The 12,207-nt window shown below is 48.9% G+C and overlaps 1 pseudogene; it reads left to right on the forward strand.

Moving 5' to 3' along the window:
- Window positions 1-4,462: 4,462 nt before the first annotated feature.
- On the forward strand, window positions 4,463-10,911 carry LOC139836033 (putative disease resistance protein RGA1; annotated as a pseudogene).
- The last annotated feature ends 1,296 nt before the right edge of the window (window positions 10,912-12,207 follow it).

Raw genomic sequence — 12,207 nt, forward strand, 5'->3', positions numbered from 1 at the left:
CCTAACCAAGCTCAAACGTAGGCATACGCCCACGGAGGACCCCGATGGGATGCGATCAAAGGGGTAGGCAGCCGCGGTCAACAGAACTAGGGTTTCGTCGAGAAATCGAGCATCGGACCTAGGGAATGGCCCCAAAAGTTGTGTGTGTCCACATGGCATGCACAAAAGTGATTTGAGATGGTTCTATATCCAATGCTACCCCCTCGGGTGTGCCGGCTCCTCGGACATGGGGTTCCTACACTTAGGCGGTCTGCATGTATAGGGGGAACTCCATCGGAGGTGAACCGGAGAGAACCTTGGGATCATAGGGGCTGATCCTTGTTTCCACATGTACCTATGACATAACCAAGCTCAAACGTAGGCATACGCCCACCGGGGGACCCCAGATGGGATGCGATCAAAGGGTAGACGGCGCGGTCCATGGAGAACTAGGGTTTCGTCGAAATCGAGCATCGGACCTAGGGAATGGCCCGAAAAGTTGTGTGTGTCCACATGGCATGCACAAAAGTGATTTGAGATGGTTCTATATCCAATGCTACCCCCTCACGGGTGTGCCGCCTCCTCGGACATGGGGTTCCTACACTTAGGCGGTCTGCATCTATAGGGGGAACTCCCTCGGAGGTGAGCAGGAGAGAACCTTGGGATCATAGGGTATGATCCTTGTTTCCACATGTACCTATGACCTAACCAAGCTCAAACGTAGGCATACGCCCACCGGGGGACCCCGATGGGATGCGATCAAAGGGGTAGACGGCGCGGTCAACGTAACTAGGGTTTCGTCGAAATCGAGCATCGGACCTAGGGAATGGCCCCAAAGTTGTGTGTGTCCACATGGCATGCACAGAAGTGATTTTAGATGGTTCTATATCCAATGCTACCCCCTCCGGGTGTGCCCGGCTTCTCGGACATGGGGTTCCTACAATTAGGCGGATTCTGCATGTATAGGGGGAACTCCTCGGAGGTGAACCGGAGAGAACCTTGGGATGATAGGGTATGATCCTTGTTTCCACATGTACCTATGACCTAACCAAGCTCAAACGTAGGCATACGCCACCGGGGGACCACCGATGGGATGCGATCAAAGGGGTAGACGAGCGCGGTCCATGAACTAGGGTTTCGTCAGAAATCGAGCATCGGACCTAGGGAATGGCCCCAAAAGTTGTGTGTGTTCACATGGCATGCACAAAAGTGATTTGAGATGGTTCTATATCCAATGCTACCCCCTCCGGGTGTGCCCGCTCCTCGGACATGGGGTTCCTACACTTGGCGGGTCTGCATGTATAGGGGGAACTCCTCGGAGGTGAACCGGAGAGAACCTTGGGATCATAGGGGCTGATCCTTGTTTCCACATGTACCTATGACATAACCAAGCTCAAACGTAGGCATACGCCCACCGGAGGACCCCGATGGGATGCGATCAAAGGGGTAGACGGCGCGGTCCAACGGAACTAGGGTTTCGTCGAGAAATCGAGCATCGGACCTAGGGAATGGCCCCAAAAGTTGTGTGTGTCCACATGGCATGCACAAAAGTGATTTGAGATGGTTCTATATCCAATGCTACCCCCTCCGGGTGTGCCGGCTCCTCGGACATGGGGTTCCTACACTTAGGCGGTCTGCATGTATAGGGGGAACTCCCTCGGAGGTGAACCGGAGAGAACCTTGGGATCATAGGGGCTGATCCTTGTTTCCACATGTACCTATGACATAACCAAGCTCAAACGTAGGCATACGCCCACCGGGGACCCCGATGGGATGCAGTCAAAGGGGTAGACGACGCGGTCAACAGAACTAGGGTTTCGTCAGAAATCGAGCATCGGACCTAGGGAATGGCCCCAAAAGTTGTGTGTGTCCACATGGCATGCACAAAAGTGATTTGAGATGGTTCTATATCCAATGCTACCCCCTCCGGGTGTGCCGGCCTCTCGGACATGGGGTTCCTACACTTAGGCGGTCTTGCATGTATAGGGGGAACTCCCTCGGAGGTGAACCGGAGAGAACCTTGGGATCATAGGGTATGATCCTTGTTTCCACATGTACCTATGACATAACCAAGCTCAAACGTAGGCATACGCCCACCGAGGGACCCCGATGGGATGCGATCAAAGGGGTAGACGGCGCGGTCCAACGAGAACTAGGGTTTCGTCAGAAATCGAGCATCGGACCTAGGGAATGGCCCCAAAAGTTGTGTGTGTCCACATGGCATGCACAAAAGTGATTTGAGATGGTTCTATATCCAATGCTACCCCCTCCGGGTGTGCCCGGCTCCTCGGACATGGGGTTCCTACACTTAGGCGGTCTGCATCTATAGGGGGAACTCCCTCGGAGGTGAACCGGAGAGAACCTTGGGATCATAGGGTATGATCCTTGTTTCCACATGTACCTATGACCTAACCAAGCTCAAACGTAGGCATACGCCCACCGGGGACCCCCGATGGGATGCGATCAAAGGGAGTAGGCAGCGCGGTCCAACGAACTAGGGTTTCGTCGAAATCGAGCATCGGACCTAGGGAATGGCCCCAAAAGTTGTGTGTGTCCACATGGCATGCACAGAAGTGATTTTAGATGGTTCTATATCCAATGCTACCCCCTCACGGGTGTGCCGACTTCTCGGACATGGGGTTCCTACAATTAGGCGGTCTGCATGTATGAGGGGGAACTCCCTCGGAGGTGAAGCAGGAGAGAGACCTTGGGATCATAGGGTATGATCCTTGTTTCCACATGTACCTATGACCTAACCAAGCTCAAACGTAGGCATACGCCCACCGGGGACCCCGATGGGATGCGATCAAAGGGTAGACGGCGCGGTCAACGGAACTAGGGTTTCGTCGGAAATCGAGCATCGGACCTAGGGAATGGCCCCAAAAGTTGTGTGTGTCCACATGGCATGCACAAAAGTGATTTGAGATGGTTCTATATCCAATGCTACCCCCTCCGGGTGTGCCGACTCCTCGGACATGGGGTTCCTACACTTAGGCGGTCTGCATGTATAGGGGGAACTCATCGGAGGTGAGCAGGAGAGAACCTTGGGATTATATTGTATGATCCTTGTTTCCACATGTACCTATGACCTAACCAAGCTCAAACGTAGGCATACGCCCAGAGGGGACCCCGATGGGATGCGATCAAAGGGGTAGACGGCGCGGTCAACGGAACTAGGGTTTCGTCGAGAAATCGAGCATCGGACCTAGGGAATGGCCCCAAAAGTTGTGTGTGTTCACATGGCATGCACAAAAGTGATTTGAGATGGTTCTATATCCAATGCTACCCCCTCGGGTGTGCCCGGCTCCTCGGACATGGGGTTCCTACACTTAGGCGGGTCTGCATGTATAGGGGGAACTCCTCGGAGGTGAACCGGAGAGAACCTTGGGATCATAGGGGCTGATCCTTGTTTCCACATGTACCTATGACCTAACCAAGCTCAAACGTAGGCATACGCCCACCGGGGACCCCAGATGGGATGCGATCAAAGGGTAGACGGCGCGGTCAACGAGAACTAGGAGTTTCGTCGGAGGAAATCGAGCATCGGACCTAGGGAATGGCCCCAAAAGTTGTGTGTGTCCACATGGCATGCACAAAAGTGATTTGAGATGGTTCTATATCCAATGCTACCCCCTCCGGGTGTGCCGCTCTCGGACATGGGGTTCCTACACTTAGGCGGGTCTGCATGTATAGGGGGAACTCCCTCGGAGGTGGCTTAGGAGAGAACAGCAGGATCATAGGGTATGATCCTTGTTTCCACATGTACCTATGACATAACCAAGCTCAAACGTAGGCATACGCCCACCGGGGACCCCAGATGGGATGCGATCAAAGAGGGTAGACGGCGCGGTCAACGGAACTAGGGTTTCGTCGGAGAAATCGAGCATCGGACCTAGGGAATGGCCCCAAAAGTTGTGTGTGTCCACATGGCATGCACAAAAGTGATTTGAGATGGTTCTATATCCAATGCTACCCCCTCCGGGTGTGCCCGGCTCCTCGGACATGGGGTTCCTACACTTAGGCAGATTCTGCATCTATAGGGGGGAACTCCCTCGGAGGTGAACCGGAGAGAACCTTGGGATCATAGGGTATGATCCTTGTTTCCACATGTACCTATGACCTAACCAAGCTCAAACGTAGGCATACTCCCACCGAGGACCCCAGATGGGATGCGATCAAAGGGGTAGACTACGCGGTCAACGGAACTAGGGTTTCGTCGAAATCGAGCATCGGACCTAGGGAATGGCCCCAAAAGTTGTGTGTGTCCACATGGCATGCACAAGTGATTTGAGATGGTTCTATATCCAATGCTACCCCCTCCGGGTGTGCCCGGCTTCTCGGACATGGGGTTCCTACAATTAGGCAGATTCTGCATGTATAGGGGGGAACTCCCTCGGAGGTGAACCGGAGAGAACCTTGGGATGATAGGGTATGATCCTTGTTTCCACATGTACCTATGACCTAACCAAGCTCAAACGTAGGCATGAAAGAATGGACAGATGTCTTGACGGAAGCAACACTTGCAATGAGAAGAGAGGAATTTTACCTATACTCAAGCTCAGCTACGATGACTTGCCACCACACATGAAACAATGCTTTGCTTTTTGTGCTGTATTTCCCAAAGATTATGATATTGATGTGGAAATTTTAATCCAGCTATGGATGGCGCAAGATTTCATACAGCTGAAGGAAGGCGACAACCTTGAAAAGGCGGGCAGAGAAATTTTTGACGAGCTAACTTGGAGGTCATTCTTTCAAGATGTCAAGCAAAAACCTCAAAGAGAAAAGTGGCAGCTCCGTTCTAGTAGAACAGTATGCAACATACACGATCTTATGCATGACATTGCCTTATCTGTCATGGGAAAAGATTGTGTTACTATTGGTTATGGGACTAATAAGAAGGAGCTGTTGTCGGCAGGCCCTACTCGTCACCTGTTCGTATCATATAGTAATATCAGAGCTCTTTTGGATGATTATGTGAAGAAACATTCTCCAGCTCTCCAGACACTGTTATATACAGATTATTCCACTTTTGGCTCAGCACCACACATGTCGCTACGAGCACTGAAATATGAATTGAGAAAGTTTCCACTGACACCAAGGCACTTACTGCACCTGAGATATCTTGATCTCTCAAATAACTGGTATATGAAAGATCTTCCGAAGGAAATAAGCATACTGTATCATCTACAGACTCTTAACCTTTCTAATTGCAAGTGTCTTGTTCGACTTCCAAAGGATATGAAGTATATGACAAATCTCTGTCACCTCTATACTAATGGATGCAGATCACTGGAGTGCATGCCTCCAGACCTCGGGCAACTCACTTCTCTACAGACTCTAACGTATTTTGTGGTGGGTTCTAGTTCTGGTTGTAGTACTATTGGGGAACTACAGGAGTTAAATATTGGCGGTGAATTAGTGCTATCTCGTCTTGAGCATGTAACTGAAGACCATGCCAAAGCATCCAGCCTTGGAAATAAAGAGAACCTAACACATTTATCTCTTGAATGGAGCGATGACAACAGTGAGGAACTGGACCAGCAAAGGAATGTGCTTGATGCTCTCAAACCTCATGCTGGGCTGCAGTTTCTAAAAATACACTCCTACAGAGGTACTGGCTTTCCATCATGGGTGACAAGTCTTACTTCTCTGCAGCATCTGACCGAGCTCCACCTAGATGGTTGTACGATGTGTGAGGAATTTCTGCAATTCGGTCAAGTTAAGGCTCTCAAAGTCCTTGTTTTGAGAAATTTGAGCAAATTGCAAAGCTTATCTGCAGTCACGATTCATCTGCAGCATTTTCAGCATTAAAAGACCTCACATTAGAAAATTTGGAAATTCTTGAGAGATGGGTGGCAATAGATGGAGAAGAGTTAACATTTCCTCTACTTGAGAATGTTAGAATTAAGAAATGCCCAAAGCTAACAACTCTGCCTGAAGCACCAAAACTCAAAGTTATGCAGCTAATAGAAGACAAGGTTCATCTATCCTTATCAGTATTTAGAGCATCTCCAGCCGCGTCCCCCAAACCGTCCCCCAAACCGCGCCGGATTGAGCGTTTGGGGGACGTGTTTTGTTCGTGCCGCGCGTTTGGGGGACGTCGCTCCCCAACGCGTCCCCAAACGCGCCCTAAACATTTAAAATAATTTTTTAGCACATAAACCATTTATATCAAATGTAGCATATGAAAAAAAATGTTTTCGAGGATTGTTTTCAAATTAAATTACAACAAACAATAAAACAAGTAATCAAATATAATAAAAAGTGCTAGATGATACATCAAGGTGCCACGGTATTTCCTTTGATCCTCCACAAATGCTCAACGAGATCAGCTTGAAGTTGCTCATGCACATTCTTGTCCGCACGGATCTCTGCGTGCATGGCGAGAAAATCAGCAAAATCTGCAGGCAACTCATGATCAACCTCCGCGAGAGGCCTTGACACTCATAGGGACCAACATGTGACCTAACATGATTCTTGCGGTCATCCTCGATGATCATGTTGTGCATGATCACACAAGCTTTGCATCACCTCCCACATTTGGTCGTGAGACCAGCTTAGAGCAGGTACCTGGGACAATTGCAAATTGTTCTTGAAGCACACCAAATGCCAGCTCGACATCCTTCCTGCAAGCCTCCTGTCGTGTAGCAAAGTGAGAATTCTTCAGACCTGATGGATTCGAGATTGTTTTGACAAAAGTGGCCCATTTTGGATATATACCATCGGCTAGATAATAGCCTTTGGTATATTGGTGGCCATTGATCTCATAGTTGCATGGTGGAGCATGCCCTTCCACTAGTCTGCTGAACACCGGAGACCGCTGCAATACGTTGATGCCATTGTGTGATCCCGCCATGCCAAAGAAAGAATGCCAAATCCACAGGTCATAATCTGCCACAGCTTCAAGCACCACCTTTGCCAATATCCATGACGCCCTTTGTATATACCTTGCCAAGCAAACGGGCAGTTCTTCCATGCCCGGTGCATGCAATCGATGCTTCAAGCATTCGGGGAAATCCTCTGGCAGCATTTTGTGCCATGATCCTTGCAGTCTCTTCCTCAGTTGGCCCTCTCAAGTAGTATTTGCCAAACTTTCCCACCACAGCTTGGCAAAACTTGTACATGCACTCAATGGCAGTAGACTCACTCATGCGAAGGTAGTCGGAGTCACGTGTATCGGCGGTGCTCCGTATGCAAGCATCCTCATGGCGGCGGTGCACTTCTGAATGGATGAGAACCCGAGAACGCCTACGGCGCGTCGACCTTGAGCTTGAAGTAGGGGTCGAACTCTCGAACGCCGTGGAGGATATTCATGAACAGGCCCTTGCTCATCTTTGCCGGCGCGAAAATTGTCGGCATGTGTTGCCACGTCGGCGAAGTAGTCGTTACTGCGGCATGGCATGCCCCTCCATCCTCTGCCAGGGGCTTCGACTTCCTTCTTCCCGGCCTTGATCCTCCGCGGCGCGGCCTCTTCCTCTTCTCCGCCTCAGCGTCAAGCATGCCCTGGAGGGACGCGATGATCAGCAAATGCTCCCGCGAGGTCGTCGTCGAACGCTTGCTTTCGTCCTCCGGCCAGCGGGGCAACCATCTCATCGTCAGCCGTCCATGGCTAAAGCAAAATCAATGGTTAAAATTGCGCCGAAAGTGACGACGCAACAAACAGCGACCAATCGCGCCTACACGGCAAGTCGTCGAGCACCTTAATCAGCGCCGGAGGTGAAGCGGATTTGACGGCCGCGTTACGGGAGGCGCCGCGACGCGGCGGCGGCGGCGCACGACGGGCGGAGCCCGGCGCGACAACGGTCTTGACTCGCGCAGCACGGATCAGGCGCCCAAACGGCCGGGAAATCCAGCGGCGGCGGTGGGGTGGGAGGCGCGGGAAGGAAGGAGCGACGAGAAAAGAGGCGCGAACCAACGGTTTTATGCAAATAGTCGCCGAGCATGTGGGAGCCGCCTCGCTTTTCGTTGTGTCCGGCGTCCCCCGGACGTCCACGTGGGACGAGGGACGGAGCTCGGGGCGCCGGACACACGTGTGGGGCGCGCCAGGACAAAAATGGGCTTTGGGGGACGCGGCTGGAACGCTTTTTTTGTCCGGCGCGCCCCAAATCCCTTTGGGGGACGCTTTGGGGGACGCGACTGGAGATGCTCTTAGATCGAGGTGCATGTCTTACTTGTCTGACTTATTACTCGATATCATGGATACCGAAGCAACACCAGCACTAATGCTTGATCAAGATCATGAAGTGTGTATTTCTCGACAATGCAGCTGATTCATTGCAGCGTTTTGTTCTCCTCAAATCCATTGCAGCCAACAGTTGGGGTCTGGAAATGGTTTCATCAGCTTGTGGATTTGAAGATTATAGGTTGCCACATGCTCATCTGCTGGCCTGAAGAAGAGTTCCGAAGCTTGGTATCATTGAAGAAATTGTCAGTTTCTATTTGCAGCAAGCTAATAGGCCCCACCAAAGTGAAAGGAAACTGTACTCGAGGAAGGGATCAGCTCCTGTCAAATCTTAAAGAGCTACAAATAATCAATTGTGAAAGCTTGACAGAGCTTTTCGTTCTTCCCCCATCTCTCACTCGTATTACCATTATATCCTGTGATAGTCTTGAGTTCATACCGGGGCGGGATGATAGAGAGTTGGAGAGTCTACAACATTTCGATACACCAGCGTCGGCGGAAAACTGCAATGACCTTACAACCACAAGTATGACAGAGCAGTCTGCTTCACCTAGAACTAATCCTTTGCCATGTCTCGTGTCTTTAGATATATCTGGCTGTCCGAAACTTCGTTTGGTGTCAGCGCAGTTGGATGCACTCATAGATTTAAGTTTTATGGAATGTAGTGGTCTGGAGTCACTGGACTGTTTGGGAGACCTACCATCACTTGAATCACTACTTCTTGGGAAATGCAGACATCTGAAGTCCTTACCAGGTAGACTTGGAAATTACTCAGCCCTTCAGAAGCTCACCGTTAGATACTGCCCAGCTATAAATATGAAGCCAATTTATGGACACCTCCAACACCGGCTCAATAGCCTTGAATACAAGGATATATCTCATGTTTGTTCAAGCGATCCTGACGAAGGTAACTTTAATTTTAATTTAGTTTATTTTTCCTTGTCTATTCTCTTACAAATGTACTACAACTTAATAACTTATGGTCTGCAGTTTGAAATATTATTCAACTCCAAGTGTATTTTCACTTTTGGAAACACATTTGGTACATCTATTTCATTAACTCAATGATAAGAAGGTTGTCAATTGCTTTTTCGCATGTCAGGAGGTTTTCTTTCAATATAAAGCTTATTAACTTTGATTCGATAAAGCTTAAATCATGCCTATATCATCCTTTACACCGCCTATGTCCCATTTGCAGTGTTTCCACACAACAAATATGCATACAGTTAAGCAGTACTATTGATGACATACTTTCTATAATTTGGTCACAGTATTTACCATGGGAGTATGTTGTCTTGTGTACACGATTGTGAAATATCAGTTACTAGCACAATACCCGTGCGTTGCTACGGGTGAACAAAATTTTATAACATCTTTATAAAAAAGAAAAAACGCTGAGCACGGGCATCGAAAATCTTATGTCACCTGGGGTGCTTCGACCGGCCTCTTCACCACCGTGTCCTCACTCCTCTCAAGCAACATCAAGCGACTACCTAGTCATAGGGTCTCAGCAAACATATCCACAAGCAGTGAAAAGCATATTTTCACATCGACATACAACCTGATAACGTCTACCGTGTTGGCGCCCCCATCAGCGTCGATATGATTCCTGCATCATCCAAATTTGATGAACCTGACATGGACGTCACTTCCCTTTTCCGCCAAACAACCTTCTCCATTGATCATTTCCCTTAAATTAAGTACCAGGAGAGTTATCTTTGGAGAAATTATATTGCGAGCAGAGTAGCGTACATTAATAGCTTAGAAAATTCTCCTTACATATTTGGGTTTAGCAGAAATTCAGCACTATCACAGTCCAAAAACTCTGAAGAAATTGTAGTCAGTTGTTCTTCCGAGCATGAGGTTCTAATTGTAGTCAGTTGAACTGCTTTGAAGTGCTTGGCTTTTGTTTTGACAAATAAGATACCCTTCCAATCTTATTTTCCTAACTCCTACAAGTTGTAGTGGCACAATACAAATGATACTTCCGTGGCCCTTCATACAAAACAAAATTCGTTCGTCCGTGTTCATGTCGGGGAGGGCTGATGTGTTGAGCAAGTTCAGGTTGATCAGAAATATCGAAATAAGAGGGAGAAATTGGAAGCAAACTCCCTGCACAAGAATAACGGTTGTACGAAATTTTGACGAAAGGCCAGAATCGATGTAGATTCCGTAGGTGTCGGCGCCGGTAGAGCCGTAGAGGCATTGATGTGGTGCATCCTTCTAATTTTTAAAACACACGTAACAGACTTAGTTGGCTTGAGCATTACGTAGCTAGGTGTGCGCTTGATTTCAATCTCTACGGATAGCATGTGTACACGTAGAGGCCGAGCCGCTGCACAGAGACGTGACCGGAGCAGCCACAGCCTGAGCGACGTTTGGGCATGGCTAGCACGACCACAACTTCTCCGTCTTTGGACCGGACACCCGGGCGCGGCGCAGTGCCCCTGTCAACTCTCGACCTGGACTCTTTTTCGAGCGAAACCAGCAGATCGGCCCATGGATGGATCGAGCGAGCGGCCCATGGGTGCGATCGATCGATGACGAGCGAGCGACTGGACGGGAGGACGTACCACGGTCGTATTGACATTTAATAGTAAAGATTTGTATCATTCTGTAATTTTGACTTGGATGCCGTTAATTTTCATAGAGATGTGCTGACATGGTTTTTCATGTACAGGGCCGAAACTATGGGAACCAAAATCTTGGAAATATGCTATTCATCGACGTCACTGAGCCGGCTGCTTCACTCGACTAATGAACAGAGGCAAGCACACCATTTATGTTTGTGGAAATAATTTTTGATTCTTAAATTCTACAAGTTTGATATGATAAAATATTGATTTTTCTACGTCCCATATTTCTTGGACTGATTGCGTGAATTCATTGCAGGATTGCTCCTGCACATACAGATTTTTCGATAAAGTAAATATATTAATATCAAGCCTCTGCAACTACACAATACTCTAATGGTAGTACGGATGCACACAGACCAAAAAAACTAAGAAAGCGAAAAGTCCCGCTATGGTGTTCCAGCCGTAGCAGCAACAATACATCCACCACCATGACAACATCTAAACTTTAGACTCTCCAAAAAGCGACACCTCCAAGAAGAAAACAATGCACAAGCGCCGTCGTCGTCCAATCAAAAGATCTTAGTGCACATACATATGGCCAACATAAGTGATAATTTCCCTCTTCAAGGAAATCCTTTGAGTCTTAAGTTTACTAGATGACCCGGTGCGCCCCGGCGCACAGACAAATGCAAGACAGTACTATAACCATAAGTTTTCACTACGGGAGAAACGCCGTGTGCCGACGGACCAAATGTCAGGGCCAGCGTCGGAGAAGCGTTCGTCGGCCGGCTGAGCGAACTGCCCGTCAGCGCCACGATCCGTTTCTCGGCACAGCGTCTGTCGAGCACCGTGATCGGTCCACCGTCAGCGCCAAATGGACCGTCCGGCACGAAGCTAGGTGCGAAGGTCACCGTCGGCATTGTGAGCCACACGCGGTACATCTTGTACATGCTGACCGACACGATGTAGCCCAGTTAAGCATCGAGCCGTCTGACCAATCCGACGGTAGCCCTACCAGCGCATAGCGGTGGCCCGTCGGCACATGGTAGCCGACAGGTGGGTCTTTCTAATGTTGTGCCGACGGTGACCCTCGGCCAGCGCTGGTCACGTCGGCACATAGAATGATATGCACATTTTTGTTTTTCCATTTTTTTTGCATCAAAGAGATAATTATTACCCATATAATTATTAATCCCAATCATTTTTTTTGTTTATTTATTTCTCAGTGCTATTTTGGCGAACCCCTTTGCGGGAAACCTATATATATGTATAAGGGCGGTATAGAACCCCTTCGCCAGAAATCGAACCTCGGAGGGGGTGAATGGCCCCAAAACTTGTGTGTGTACACATGGCATGCATAAAAGTGATACATTTAAGAACTTAAGACCCACACACGATACAAAATACTTAAATAACTAGACTCACACACATACCAAAGCGCTTACAGAACTAGACCCACACACGAAC

The sequence above is a fragment of the Lolium perenne genome, chromosome 1, assembly GCF_019359855.2.
Source record: "Lolium perenne isolate Kyuss_39 chromosome 1, Kyuss_2.0, whole genome shotgun sequence".
Lineage (NCBI taxonomy): Eukaryota > Viridiplantae > Streptophyta > Magnoliopsida > Poales > Poaceae > Lolium > Lolium perenne.